A 15389-nucleotide genomic window follows, 5' to 3' on the forward strand; every position below is an offset into this window, starting at 1 on the left:
TATTTTCTTCCAATCAAGGCTAAAGGAATAAGAACCAATTATGAAGTAACTAAACCTTCTCTTCTGGAAATTATTTAAATTTGAAAAGTGTTAATACAACACAGTATATAGAGGTGTGTGTGCACAGATACGTGTGTGTTAATTCACCTCAGGGAATTTTAGAGAAGCTACTGTTTTTTGGTTGGAAAGAATCGGAAAAATGTTCAGAAGATTGTGCTATTCAAGTACATTTTTCCAGTTTGGATACTTTAAAAAGATCATCCACTATTGTAGTGAATTTTAATCTTGCCCTCGAAGTGTTAGATTTTACTTTTTAAAAAATATTGGGAGAAGGGGTTAAGTTGTTGCAGATAAGATCAGAGGATCACTATATATGCTATACTATATTTTATATATTATTTAATAAACATAATTAGTATACATAATTTATACACTAATATGCTATACTTCTAATGAACCTCTAGAATAATGTCCTGCTCACTCTGAAGCCAGAGTCATAGTCTCTCATTACCAACAATAAAATATGTGTAATAAGAATTCATAATAATAAAGAGGAAGAAGGGAAAATACATTAGCACTGGCTGTTTTAAAAAGCAGAAAAGGCATTTGATCAGATGATTGATTCTCATCTGTCATAAAAGGCTTTCTTATAAAGAAAAAAAATCTCGCTATATTTCTAATAGCAAAATGGCCGATTCTCATTTTCTGCCTAATGAATTATTTACATACTCCACCGAAGGCCGTTTATACTCAATCTACACTTAGGCAACGTTCCAGATGATGGCCTACTCATTTATAAGAGAATCTACTCAGTATTCAGTATAGTCTCTTCATTTACTCTGTGAAAATGTTGGTGTGCTCCACCTCAGTGATTAATGAAGAAGACCCATGTTAAGATACATCTGCTCTTCTATGATCACAGAGCAACGGGTGAAGTGAATTTTTGCAAGGATGTTATTATTCGATCAGTGGAAATTAACTGACTAGATAATTCAGGACCAAGAAAGAGCCATGGTAACCCTGAGGCATTGTAGCTTATCTAGCTTTACAGAAGGTTAAGAACTTGGAGAAAACCTAAGTAATTACTTAACATTTACTATACTTGTGTGATTGGTTGAACTCTAGCAGTGCTTGTCTGTTTTCCTTCACACAGGTTGGAACTGACCAAAGGACTCTCTAGTGGCCTCAGCGTAAACTTTTCTCATTATACCCTCATTATAATACTAAAATCTCCACCCCAGATGGGACTTATTCACCATTTTCTGTACGTGCGATTTATATATATCCATGTCTGCTTACTGCGCACGCTCACCCCAAACATATCTCAACATGCTTCGATGTAAGCAATTAGCCCTATAATACCATGTGGTCTTTTGTTCTTGGGGAGTCATTGCTTTGGGATCATCCCCAGTGCATTCTTTGCTTGCTGGCTTGCAATAAAGTTCCTACTAACATAATCAGCTTGGAGTGCTCTTTTGGCTGACACCTACCAAAGTGGCTGAACCCCGATTCTGTTAGATAACATCGTGGCCCAGTTCCTGCTCTCTGACCAGCTTCTCCAGGCGCCAGCACTCCCTGACCTAGCAGATATCCAGGAGAATTAGAAGGAGGTGGCAGACTTTAAACTAAGGATGATGCTTTAAATATCTTGAGAAACCTTCCAAGAGACAAACTGGTGATTATTTTTAGGCTTCCTTCTTTCTGAAGGCATGTGTTGACAATACCTAGGTTTTTCCCTCACAGAAAAGTCCTATTCTTGCTCCACATGATGTGCAGCAAGAAAGATTTATCTTGAAAAAGAAAAAAAATGAAAAAGAAATAAAAAATAAATTTAAAATATTAAAAAAAAAGAAAGATGCATCTTGAAAGTTCTGCAGGCTCCTCCAGTTCCCTGCCCTTCATTACACAGATGGACTGGGAGCCTGAAGGTAGCAGTAGTAGTGGCTCGTCCCCAGCCAGTGCAACGAGGGTAAATACAAGTGAAATGGATACCAGCTACCCCTCAAAATGCTCAAAACGCATTGTATTTCTTATGTCATGTTGCTGGCAGAGTTAATTGTCCCATTAACATATCAGCTGAAGCAACTATTTGTGATGACTTTCCTGATTTTACAGAAATATGTCACTTCCAGTTATCAATTTGATTTTAGCTTTGAAATAAAATGCATTTCCATGTGAAGATGTGATAGTGAAACTAACAGAGAAACAGGCAGCAGTATGAATGCTTTGATGGAGTAACACATTGCAACAAGGAGTTCTAGGTGTGAGTCATTAATACATGCTACAAATCAAGACAGAGAAAGGTAAAGTTGGTAACATTTTAATGTGGCTTGGAGTAGCTGCAGTCTCTATGGAATTCATCTAAAAATTTAGAATTTTGTTGTGAAAATAAAGATCTTTAAATTATTAACACAGTGGCTTTATATCACTAAATATTTTCTGAACTTTTAATAATCCAAGTGTCAAGACTGCAGCTATAAACTTGCTTTTTGTTGTCAATACATTTAAAAGTTACAAAGTTCTTATTTTGGAGCTTAATGAAATTTATACAATGTCTTTAGAGGTAAATTATTTTTCTTATGTTATTTTTAAATTATCGCATTAAAATTGACTTTTTGTTGTACAATCTTATAAATTTTAACATATGTGCTTTTGTATAACTACCATCATAAACAGTCCTATCACCACGGAAAAATCCTTCATACAGCCAATTGGAGTCAAATATTCTCCTACCCAAATCCACGGTAATCATTGATCTGTTCTCTATCTCTATAGCTTTGCCTTTCTCTGAATGCCATGTTATATATATATAGTTCTATAGTTCGATATATAGTTATATATTGTATGATCATATTATATATAATATATTGTATATATTATGTATTATAAAATATATTTTTATGTTATGTAATATATGATTTTATACATACGTATATATAAAATATAGGTATATATAAAATCATATACTATATATCTATATATAATTTTTATATATATCTATATAAAATCATATACTATATAACCTTTGAGACTGGCTTCTTTCACTCAGAACTTATCCAAGTTGTGTGCATCAATAATTCTTTCATTTTATTGCTGAATAGTAACTTGTATGGATGTACTATACTTTGTTTATTCATTCTCCTATCAACAGACATTTGAGTTATTTCCAGTATTTTTGTTATAACAAATGAAGCTGCTGCAGTAGACAAACTAATACAATAAACTAATGACTTGCACTCTTGTATAATCCACAGGCTTTGAGTGTGGGAGACACTTGTGAATATGATGAGATATCAATTCTGTGATTAGATTGTTTTATATGGCGCAGTTTTACTCTAAGAAAAGGAGATTATTCTTAGTGAATGTATTAGTCTGCTCAGGCTACATAACAGAATACCACTGACTGGGTGGCTTAAACAACAGAAATGTATTTGTCTCATAGTTCTGGAGGCTAGTAGTTTATAATCAAGGTGCCACCAGGGCTGCTTTCTATTGAGGCCTCTCTTTCTGGCTTGCAGATGATTGCCTTCTCACTGTATCCCCATATGGCCTTTTCCTTTGAGTGCATACTCTTCTGGCATCTCTTTCTCTTATAAAGACACCAGGCCTATTGGATTAAGATTCTACCCTTATGAATCATCTAACCTTAATTATCTCCTTAAAGGCCCCGTCTCCAAATGCAATCACATTGGGGGTTAGGGCTTTCACATGTGAATTCTGGGGGGACACATTCAGTTCATAACAGTGGATCTGGCCTCATTAGTTGCACTCTTAAAAGGGATGGGACTCTTCCTGGTAAAAGAGATTCAAAAAGTGAGAGGGATTTGATACAAGGGAGAATCTTCATTGCTGGCTCTGAAGACAGAGGGGACATACATCAAGAAATATAGGCAGCCGGGAGGAGATAAGAATGGCCACCAGCTGACAACCAGCAAGGAAACAGAGACCCAGTCCTAAACAGCAAGAAACTGAATCCTACCACAACTTCATAAGCTTAGAAGAGGACCCTGACTGATACCTTGATCTTAGCCTTGTGTGACTCTGAGCAGAGAAGCTAGCCATGCTGTGCCTGGACTCTTGACCTATAGATAGTGAGCTAATAAATGGAAGTTGTTTTAAGCTACTAAATTTGTGGTAACTTGTTATGCGGAAATAAAAATAAAAATAATAATAAAGATTTTGGTACCTGGAAATAATCTTTGTATTTTTGCTTTGCCAATAACACACTGCCTTGATTACTGTAGTTTTATAGTAGATCATAGTAATGTGAGTCCTCCAGCTTTGTTCTTCCTTTTCAGAATTGTTTTCATATACTAGTAATTGTGCCTTCTCATATAAATTTCAGAATTACTTTTCTTAAATTTGTTACCTTAAGGCTCTACAGTGGAGGTGAGGGCCAGCAATACAATATTGAATAGCTGTGTAAAAGCATCCTCATCTCAAATGGAAATCTTTCAAAGTGTCATTCTTTAGCAGATCAAAGAAATTCCTTTCTATTCCTAGGTTGCTAACAGGGTTGTTGTTATTTTTTTTAATTTTATTATAAAAAGGACATTTAACATGAGATCTATCCCTTAACAAAATTTTAAATGTACAGTATATTTTCCTTTTTTATCCTACATGTATGTTAAATTTTATCAACTGTTTTCTTTCATTCAAATAATTACATATGAATTTTCAATTTTACAATAATGCAATAATTTACATTAGCTGACTTTCTAATGGTAAATTAACTTACCCTAAGTGTACTACTCTTTTTATATATTGAAGATTCCATTTAGTATTATTGTGTCAATGATTTTTGCATCTATATTCATGAGTGAAATTGACCTATATGTTGGTCTTCTTATACTTTCCTCCTCAGCTTTCTGTATCAGGGATCTGAAACTGAGCTGGGAAGTATTTCTTTTTCTTGTCTTTTGGAAAAGTGTTTGTGAGATTACAATCATTTGTTCTTGAACATTTGAGAGCACCTCATATGAAGCTATAGTTTGTTCATCATCTAGGCAGAAGCATTCCTTGCAGTTCCTAAGGGTGTGTACAGTGTGAGCACAGTGTGGGCAGCTTTAACCCTGGTTTTTGCTTATCCTGATGGGGTAGCCTTTCTGGTATCAGATTTATGAGGAGAAGTCTCCAGCCTCTGGCAGGCCTGTACTTTGCCCTTTGTATCCTAAACCAAGGTTTTGAAAACTTAAAGTCAAATTCAGCAAACATCCTCAGGGCAAAATTGGCTTCCATGCCCACATTAATTATCTGGTTCCAGCCTTCACTTAAATTTGGCCTGATAATTCTTTCTTGTTTTATAAGCTCAGCAATGATTTTAAGAAGGTTACTTTTTATAATTTGTCTGGCAGTTTTGGTTGTTTTTGGAAAGAGGCTCAGTCTAAACACCTGGCCAGCTCTGGTATCAAAATAGAAGTTAGATTTGCACTTAGATTTCCATAAACTTTGGTCAGTTTTCCTTTCTAGAAAAGGAATTCGTTTTGAATCAAGAATTTCAGTTCCTTTCAGTTTTTCTTATATGCCCACATGGTGTTTGGTGTGGAAGGTACATTTATGAATAAGACCTTTAGAAATTTCCATTTCAACAAATGTAATAAACGTTAGGACTAACAAGAACTTCAATCCTTTCATATTACTTTATTTTTTAGAGCAGTTTTAGGTTTATAATAAAATTGAAAGGATGCTATATTGTGCAGAACATTTCACCAGCATTTGTTGTCATCAGTGTTCTAGATTTTTGCCATTCTAATAGGTATATGTATTAGTATCTCACTCTTGTTTTAATTTGCATTTCCCTGATGACATATGATGTGGAGCATCTTTTCATATGCTTATCTGCCATATGTACATCTTCTTTGGTGAGGTGTCTGTTAAAGTCTTTGGCTCAATTTTTAATTGGGTTATTCGTTTTCTTATGGTTGAATTCTAAGTGTTCTCTGTAATTTTGGATAACAATCTTTAATCAGATGCATGTTTTGCAAACATTTTCTCCTAGTCTACGGTTTCTCTTCTAATTCTCTTTAAATTGTCTTTTATGGAGCAGAAGTTTTTAATTTTAAGGAAGTCCAGCTTTTCAATTTCTACTACTTCTTTACTTAGGCCTCATTTGTATTTCCAGTCCTTCATTTCATTCTTTATAATTGATTTGCTTATAGATAATTCCAATGTTCCTATGCTCTAGGGTGCAAGACTCAGACTAAGATCAAAATTTAGGATTCAGAGTGATTAGACTGAATTGTTCTGTCAACACAGAAATAAACAAAGATACTTTATCTCTACAGAGAATGCAAGAGTATGAATATTCACAGCAGCATTGTGCAGAACTGTCAGGAGTGTGATAGTGTTTGGGCTACTTTGAATCTTAAGTAATGAAGGTTTAGGAGGAATGAATGCTTCCGGATGAACTCCGGCTTAAATGTGCTCTGAACACTGGTTTGTAGGAAGAAAGAGGTAAGGTGACTATAATGTACCTTTCAAGCTCCAAAACTATGGAGAAAATCCATAGAAGTGGGATTTAGGGGAAAGCCCTAAAGCACTCCTTGTAAAAAGGGTCTTTCTAAACTGAATAAGCAAAGAATTTAAAACATAAGCCCATGTGGAACTGAGCTGAGTCCCCATATGTTGGTGAATTCCTACTGACAACTGGGAGAGGGCAAATTCTTTTAAATTTTCTCAAACTTTGTACCTTCAAACAGGCCAGTTTTTATAGTTTCCTACTGCTAAAATAAACTAGTCTCTATTTGCTTGCAATAATCAGTCTTTTATAAGGTTTGCAGGCAGTGGGATGTTTATCTTTCCATCTCTTCACAGTTCATGGTTGAGCACATGCAAGTAATATAAGTATTAGTCTATAAAGATCTATCAATATATCATTTATTTCTGGCAGCTGTTTATACAAAAAAAATCAAAACTGATTAAGAATTAGTTATATATTCTTATGGGGCATTTTTCTGGCTTTGAGAAAATAAAAGCTTATATCTGTAAAGTTTAAAAGGATTTTTGTGTCTATCAATTTTATATTCAGCAAGGATTGGAAACACAGACATACGTATATCCATTTTAATAAGCTAACTAAAGTGAATACCTTAGTATTTTTAACTGGGAACTCATTTGGTAAGACTTGCTTACATTTGAGAAAATAAAAATCTAAAATTTGTAGTCTACTAACCAGAAACATAAATGAGGTAAGCCTACTCGACATCTGGAAACTTCTCACAAAGAAGATTATTTCTTGGTACTGACAAAAGGAAACATGTTCCTCAAAGCTGCTTTAGGCTTCCACACTTACTGGGTGTAGGTAAATTGACCTAAGAAGAGGTGGAGGTCCAAGTAATAGAGATCTAAGAACTGAGTAGCTGAGAATGGTGGAGGAATATGCCTTTTTCTAGCTCTCTTGAAATGAGCAGATTTTTTCCACAAGCAAATAAATAAATGTGAACTAAGACTGATTAGAGCCCACTTCCTGAGCTTTTACTCTCTATTAGGCAAATTATCTACATTAGTTCTAACCTTTACCACAACCAGGAAATAAAAAAGACCACTAGTATTACTCCCATTTTACAGATAAATAAACTGAGCCACAGCACAGACAAGTTGTTCAAAGTTACATTGTTAGTAGTGGTAAAACTAGAACCTGAAATCGTTTATTTCTGACTCCAAATCTTGAATTATTTCCACTACACTCTCAGTTTAATATTCAATGTTGTGATCAAAAAAAGCACAGTTTCGTTGAAACATATTTAAAACTGCATATGAGAGTCATCCAAGTAACCCTGCTTAGTACAGTTTTACATAAACCACATTTCCAGTATTCTTTTTCTGATTTCTATACCTTTCAGTGTTGAAAGTACCATCTGAAATTAAGTGCAGTATAATCTTGTTCACATTAAATATTTAAAGTCTCAGGTCCTATTTGATGTACCTTTCACCGAATCCTTTCTTTCTTGTTCTCTTCTCAATAGCCACAGTTAGAAATAAATGCATCAAAATGCTAAAGTTGAGAAGAAATAAAAAATTTGACTGAAACTTCTCATAATAGCCATTTGATCAAAAGGTATAAATAACATATCTGATCTTTCTCTGTTCCACAGAAGGAAAAGAAATGAAATAGAAAAGTATTCAGGAAGAAAAGAGCATGGAAAAGTGAGACAAACGATATTGAGACAAAATATAATGGCTTTCCCTTTGGACCTCAATGGCATTCCTGCTGACATGAGTTGACTGCTTATTTGGAAAATCTTTCGAATGTAAATTTTACCAATGGAGAGAGATTTCTGGACTAGCAATTGTGAACATACTTGATTAAACAAGAGAATGGACTTGATTAAGTGAGATAACATATGTAAACATTCATGTTATCCAGTAGGGGCCCAATTAATGAGTATTCCTATTTCTTTCTTTCCTTTATTTTTTTTAAACTATTCTATTTTCTGTGGAAATGTTGACTTTATACAGAAGGCATTGTTTGGGGTGTTAGATAAATTTATTTTCATATCCTGATTCTACTTTCCTATAGCTATATGATACAAAGCAAGACATTTAAATTCTCCATGCCTCAGTTTCTTCATCTCAAAAATGGATTCACAGAGTTACTATGAGGCTTTCATCTGACAATGTATTTAAGGAACATACATACTAAAATACCTGTGATTGGGTTACAATTATTCAATGGCATACTTGTCAATGCAAAAATATATTTCTAAGAAATTAATTTACATTGAACCATTTCTTTAGGTCTCCATGAAGTCACAGGAAAGATTCAACGTCTCATAAGAAAACTGAACCATCAAGCATCTCCCAGTTAAGCCACTCTCAAATTCCTGACCCACAGACACTGTGAGATATAAATGTTTCTTGCTTTAAGTCTCTCAATTTGGGGAAAATTTGTTATACAGCAATATATAACTACTACAAATCTCTTAAATGATATATGTAACATTTCCTAATATAATTGACCACAATTTGTGGAGATGTTAAAGCTATTTGTGAAAGGAAAGCCTTGATAATTAATGAAGTGATATAGGTATGAGGAATGGAATGATAATTTGACTATCTCCAAGAATATGGATTAACCCCTCTTGCTATTGTTTGTGTGTTTTATTTCAATACAATTTCAAAGTAAGGATGTTCTCTTGACTAAAGGAAGTATTTTTTAACAGAACTTGTAGTTTATGTTACATGTATGATATTTTTGAGAGTCAAAACAATATCGAAGCTCAGTAAAGACAGCTAGTAATGAAGCTATAGTCAAATGAAGTCACCTTTATTTAGTAGACTGCAGCAAATGAGAACACACCCCACAGGGAACCTTGGGGCATTTCAGTAAAGGTGATTTGAAAGGGTCTTTTCATAGATCTGTGCTTATAATTTGTATTCCCAAAGGACATTGCGGAATTCTCTCTTGGACTGGATCTTGTCAAGAAGAAGAAACAGTTTAGCAATTAAATTTTCAGTCATCTTTTTTCACAAGGGAGGGGAATAATGCTGACCTGGGAACATCATTGATAATAAAGCAAACATAACTGATAAAGAGGGATCATTTAGTCTTATTTTCAGCTGTGGTGTGGTCTTGTGTATAAATACTGCTTATATGACCTTGTCCATGTCTCATTGGAAACAAGTGATTTGTTACTGATTAGAGTTAAAATACTGAAGTGGTGCTCCATAACCATTTTCACAATGTAAAAAATCAAACATACACTCAAAATAAAATCAGTCTCATGACTTCTCTTCAATCCCCTCTCTTATCCTTACCACCATACAACTTTATTATGAGTTCATCCTAGGTGGATATGAATGTGCACTTGACTGTTATGTAAATTTAACAATTTAGTTGTATATATTGTTTTGCAGTTTGCTTTCCCCTCAACTAATAATACATGTTGGAGTTTGTTTCATATCAGTGTCTATAAAGTCTGGAAACACAGATAACATTATTTTATTATTTTACAGAGTAAAGATGTCTTTCATTATATTCGATATACTTTTCTAGATCTCCAGACTTTATATACACTCTATAAATAGACCTACCTTTTTCTTATATTAAAAAAAATAGCTAACCATTTAATTAAAACACAAGTGTTTTAATTCAAAAGTTATCTTGAGTAGTAAAGGTATTGAGCTCCATAATCAATATGCCAGGTATTATTTATGAGAATTTGTAGGCTATTTCTCACATGGGTCATGAGAAATATGAGAAAAAAATACAGAGCCTGAGTACTGTTTGTCTTACTTTGTTCGGGCTGTTATAACAAAATACTACAAACTGGGTAGCTCATAAACAATAATTTATTTCTCACAATTCTGGAGGCTGGGAAGTCTGAGATCAAGGTGCCAGTGGGTGAGGGCCCAATTCTGGGCCGCAGACTTTCGGTTGGATCTTTGTATGATGGAATGGGCCAAGGACCTCTGTAGGGTCTCTTTTGTAAGTCAATAATCCCATTCATGAGGGCTCTGCCCTCATGGCCTAATTATCTCTCAAAAGCCCCACCTTTTAATACCATTGCATTGAGCATTAGGATTTCAACATATGAATTTTGGGGGAACACAAACATTCAGATCATAGCACTGTTATATTATGTCTTTCTGTCTTGTGTAAATGTATCTCTGCATTTCCATTTCTTGATCTTTAAGGTACAAAATCCTTCTGATCATAAAGAAATATGATAAAATATCAAGTAGCAGATGGAGAAAGACACGCAAAACATGACATCCTAGTCTTGATTTCCAAAGGCTTAAATGCTCCAGTAGTGAACACAGGACCAGTGAGGGATTTTCCATTTGCCCCTTGAGAGCTTATTATAACATTGCTATGCTGTATTTGGGCAAAGCAGTTTCTTAATCTAATCCATGTTATCATTGACTCATTTTATAGACCTCTAGGCTTATTGTATTTTATTTACATTCCTTTTCTGAACCTGGAAACACGAATAAAGCCAGCCTAGAGAACCAAGCCTCAACCTTTGAAATCCAGCTTTTACGTCTTTATTTAATTTTTCAATGTCCACCCGCATGTACTTTTTCATTAATCTAAAATAGATTGTCCTTCCATATATTTCTCTATTTCTTACAAGATGAGGGTTTCACAGAAAGAGATTCTTTATACAGTACGTGGAATTAATTCTATCATGGGGTTTTAATATTTTCTTCTTCATTTGCTCCTATATTTGGCTCTACATTATGCTTCATTATAAAGCAATGAAGATTTAAAATGGATAAAATACAGAAGTAGACACTGTAGCATTACTTCATTTAATTTAGTATGTTTTAATGGCACATTAAACATGTGCAATTCACAATAAACATGATATATGTTAAGTAAAAAATTGAAATAACTTTTTTGGTAAATATAACAAATGAACTTTTATCTACAGCTACTTTTAATGTGTTAACTGTTCTATTTAAACTATAACATGGCAATTGTCATCGGAAATCTTCTCTTTTAAGAACAATAAATTAAGGGTATTAAACTAGTTTCTCTTCATTACTGAGATTAAGATAAAGAGTCAGGAGTGTATCCTGATCATATAGCTTTTTAATTAAACTGTCTATGATTATTGTATGTCCTAAAATGGCATGCTTCATGCTTCGTTTAATTCGCCCATGCCACTTCACATAAAAGAAATTACCATTGAATGTGCCTTCACTAGGTAATCTTTATCCTCTGTTCCACATTTAAAAAAAAAGTATTTTCTAGAGCACCAAGCAAGTCATTGAATGTTAGGTTACAAAGGCTGTGTCCATGCAGAAGTAGCCTATCTTAAGTGACCATCAATTACTTAGACCAAAAACTAATTGTTTAGTGCCAAGCTATCTGACTGAGTTGACTGGTTTCTCATGGAATTAAAAATGCATTGATTACATTCAAATGATGAACTGACATACTGTAGACTAAGATAGAAATAATGGTTCACTGAATTTTAAGGATAGATAAAACCTTAGATCAAGGTTTCTCAATCTCAATATTATTGATATATTGGGCCAAAGCATTTTTTTCTTGTAGGGGGCTGTTCAGGGCATTGGCATTAGAGGTTGTTTAACAGCATCCCTGGCTTCTACTCACTAGAAGCATCAGCAGCACTCCACCTCAGGTTGTGACAACCTGAAATATTTCCATAGCTTACCAAATGTCTTCTGGGTGACAAAAATCACTTTTTTTTTGAAATCTGCTGCCTTAGAGAATTTCTGATCTTAATACACTCATTTGTGAAAGAAGAAAACTTAAAATCAGGTAGGTAAAATTACTTGGCAAAGATCACTAAAAGAATTCTATGAATATTATACTAATTGAATAATCATTTGACATTACTTTCAATTTCACATTCTTAATATATTTTATAAAGCTCATGTAATAAACATACTCACTTGATTTGGGGGTTACTATCTAGATAGTGGGTTTGAAGTAACTATATCTCACAATGTAGGTTTGGTAGGTGATATTCTCCCAGATAAACCAAGTTCCAGATGCAAGTGTTTTATTAAGGATTTGCTCCCAGGAGGAACAATTAAGGGAGTGAAGGAGGAAGAAAGAAAAGAAAAAGAAGTCAAATAAGTGTGTTATTTCAGGTGAGGTGTCAGACTCAGTCTAATCCTACTAAAATCTCTAGAGCATAAAGTACATCTCAAAAGGATATTAGCCTTGAATCAAATAAGCTGTTCTGTCATTGACTATGGACTATTCTGGGATTGGATATTGGTACAAAAAATTCCTAGGTACTTCCAATTCTTTATACTGAAAAGGAGGTCGTGGATTATCTGGGGACTTGGAGGGGATAAGACTGGTATAAAATTGCTAGAGATTTCTGATTCTCTGTGTAAACAAGGAGACTGCAATGTCCATGGATAATCTTCTGAGGGTTAAATGTATGACATCTCAACAGTAAAGCATGCAGAAGCCTGTAAAGGGATACACAAAACTGGTAAGTGGTATCTGAGGGTATCTGGACAGGGCACTACCAGTGTTTACTCCAGTGGTATTGTGAAAAAACTAGGGACCTTAGAGACAGATAGATAGATAGATGACAGATAGATAGATAGATAGATAGATAGATAGATAGATAGATAGATATAGATATAGATATAGATAGATATAGATATAGATATAGATATAGATATAGATATAGATATAGATATAGATATATACACTCATGTTATGGCCTTTCTATTTACTGCATGGCCTCAGGCAAATTGCTTTAATTTATAGACTCACAGTTTCTTTACCTTTAAACTTTAGGCAATAACACCTAATCTATCTCATATGATGTGAGAATTAAAATATATAATAAATGCAAGATGGAGACCGTATAACAATATTGCTATTGTGCTTTTAAATTCACGAAAAAGTATATCTTCCTATTTGTTTAGTTCTTTTACAATTTCCCTCAGTAAGGCTACAACATTTTTTTGTAAAGGTCATATACATGTTGCATTAGATATATTCCAAGGTACTTGACATTTTTAATCTTATTGTTGATGGTATTTCTTAATTTTATATTTCAGCATTTTTTCCCCTGATGTATAGAAATACAATTGATTTTTTTTATAAAGAATTAATATTCAGAAAAATCTTAATCCTTCTCATACATTTTGCCTTAGATTATGTTGGATTATTCACATATATAATCATATTATTTGTGATTGACACAATTTTGTTTCATCCTGTACAATTTCAATGTATTTTGTATATAATATCTGCCTCATTGTAGAGGTGAAAATCTGCAATACAATGTTGAGTAGCCATGTATAACATAATTGTCTCAAATGAAAATCTTTCAAAATTTCACCAATAACTGATAATCTTTTTCAGGTTAAAGAACTTCCTTCTATTACTAGGCTGATAAGAGGACTTTTCTTCATTTAATACTGAATATGTGTTCAATTTATCAAATGCTTTTTTTTCCCACTAAAATGAATTTTCTCTTATATAAAGCAATAATTAACATTAACTGATCTTCTAATGATAATGTATTTCTGCATCAGGGGTCTGATAGCATGAAACTGAGTTGGGAAGTAAGTGTTCTTTTTTCCCGTCCTTTGGAGAAGTGTGCGTGAGGTTAAAATTATTTGTTCTCAATCATTTGAGAGCAATAGAAGCCATCTTTTGCTCGGCATCTAGGCAGCATTCCTTGCAGTTCGTGAGGGTGGGTAGGATGTGAGGCAGCTTTACCTCTGGTTCACCTTTACCTAGGGCTGCCAGATTTAGCAAATTAAAATGCTAGGCACCTAATTAAATTTGAAATATTTTAATTATCTGCATTAGTTTTCTAGGGCTACCATAATAAAGTACCATAGACTGGGTGGCTTAAACAACATAAATTTACTTTTTTTACAATCCTGGAGGCTAGAAGTCCAAGATCAAGGTGCTGGCAGGGATGGTTTCTTCTTAGGTCTCTCTTTGGCTTATAGTTGGCCATCTTCCCTCTGTGTATAGATGTCCTAATCTCTTCTTATAAAGATACCAATTACATTGAATTAAGACCCACTCTAATTATCTCATTTTAACCAATTGCCTCCCAAAAGAACCTATCTCCAAATACAGTCATCTTCTGAGGTAGTGAGGGTTAGGATTCAACATATGAATTTTGAGGAAACACAGTCTTATGGGATATACTTATACTAATACATTGTTGCTTATATGAATTAAATTATAAATGCCTAAATTATATATATGTATATTTTTAGTTATATCCTCCTAATGATTTACGTCTCTTTAACAGTTTCTTGTTTTACAGAATTTACTTATAAAATTCCTTGCAGTTTCAGTCTGTCTTCTATTTACATTGTACCATAGCTTTTATAGTGGTTACTTTCAACATGTTTCACTATTTTGTCCTATCAGAATTAGTGAGTATATATGCTCAACATTAGCATATATACTAAGCTATTATACTGAACATGTACTGAAATGATTAAAAATTCTGAGAACTGCTCTTTGATTTTGCTTTGTTAAATCACACAAACCATCTTTCATGGCATACTTCACATTTCCATTGTTCTGGATTGTGTTCCATTTCTTAACTTGTTTTTTTTTGTTTTTTAATGTTGCACTCTGACAAAAAGAGCATTGTCATCAATTGTTATCCTCTTCTTCTTGCTTCCCTGCTGGAAGAATATTCAGTAACATCCATATTACTAAATCAAATTCTTTGAGTGATGAAATCCATTTCAAATGATAATCTTGACAAATTCCATAATAATTACCCACTATGAGTCAGAATTTTTTTTTCCTTTTCATAAGTAATGTTACTCATTTTAAGAACAGCCTTGACATATAAAGGGAAACATTTTTCATCAATTCTTTCTATAACATATTCAAGAAGTTCCTTTAATCAATGAAGTACTTTAACAATACTGCTCTTCTTTTAAAGCACATAATCTTATTGCTAGAG

Source organism: Pteropus medius, unplaced genomic scaffold (assembly GCF_902729225.1).
Source record: "Pteropus medius unplaced genomic scaffold, Ma_sr-lr_union100, whole genome shotgun sequence".
Classification (NCBI taxonomy): domain Eukaryota; kingdom Metazoa; phylum Chordata; class Mammalia; order Chiroptera; family Pteropodidae; genus Pteropus; species Pteropus medius.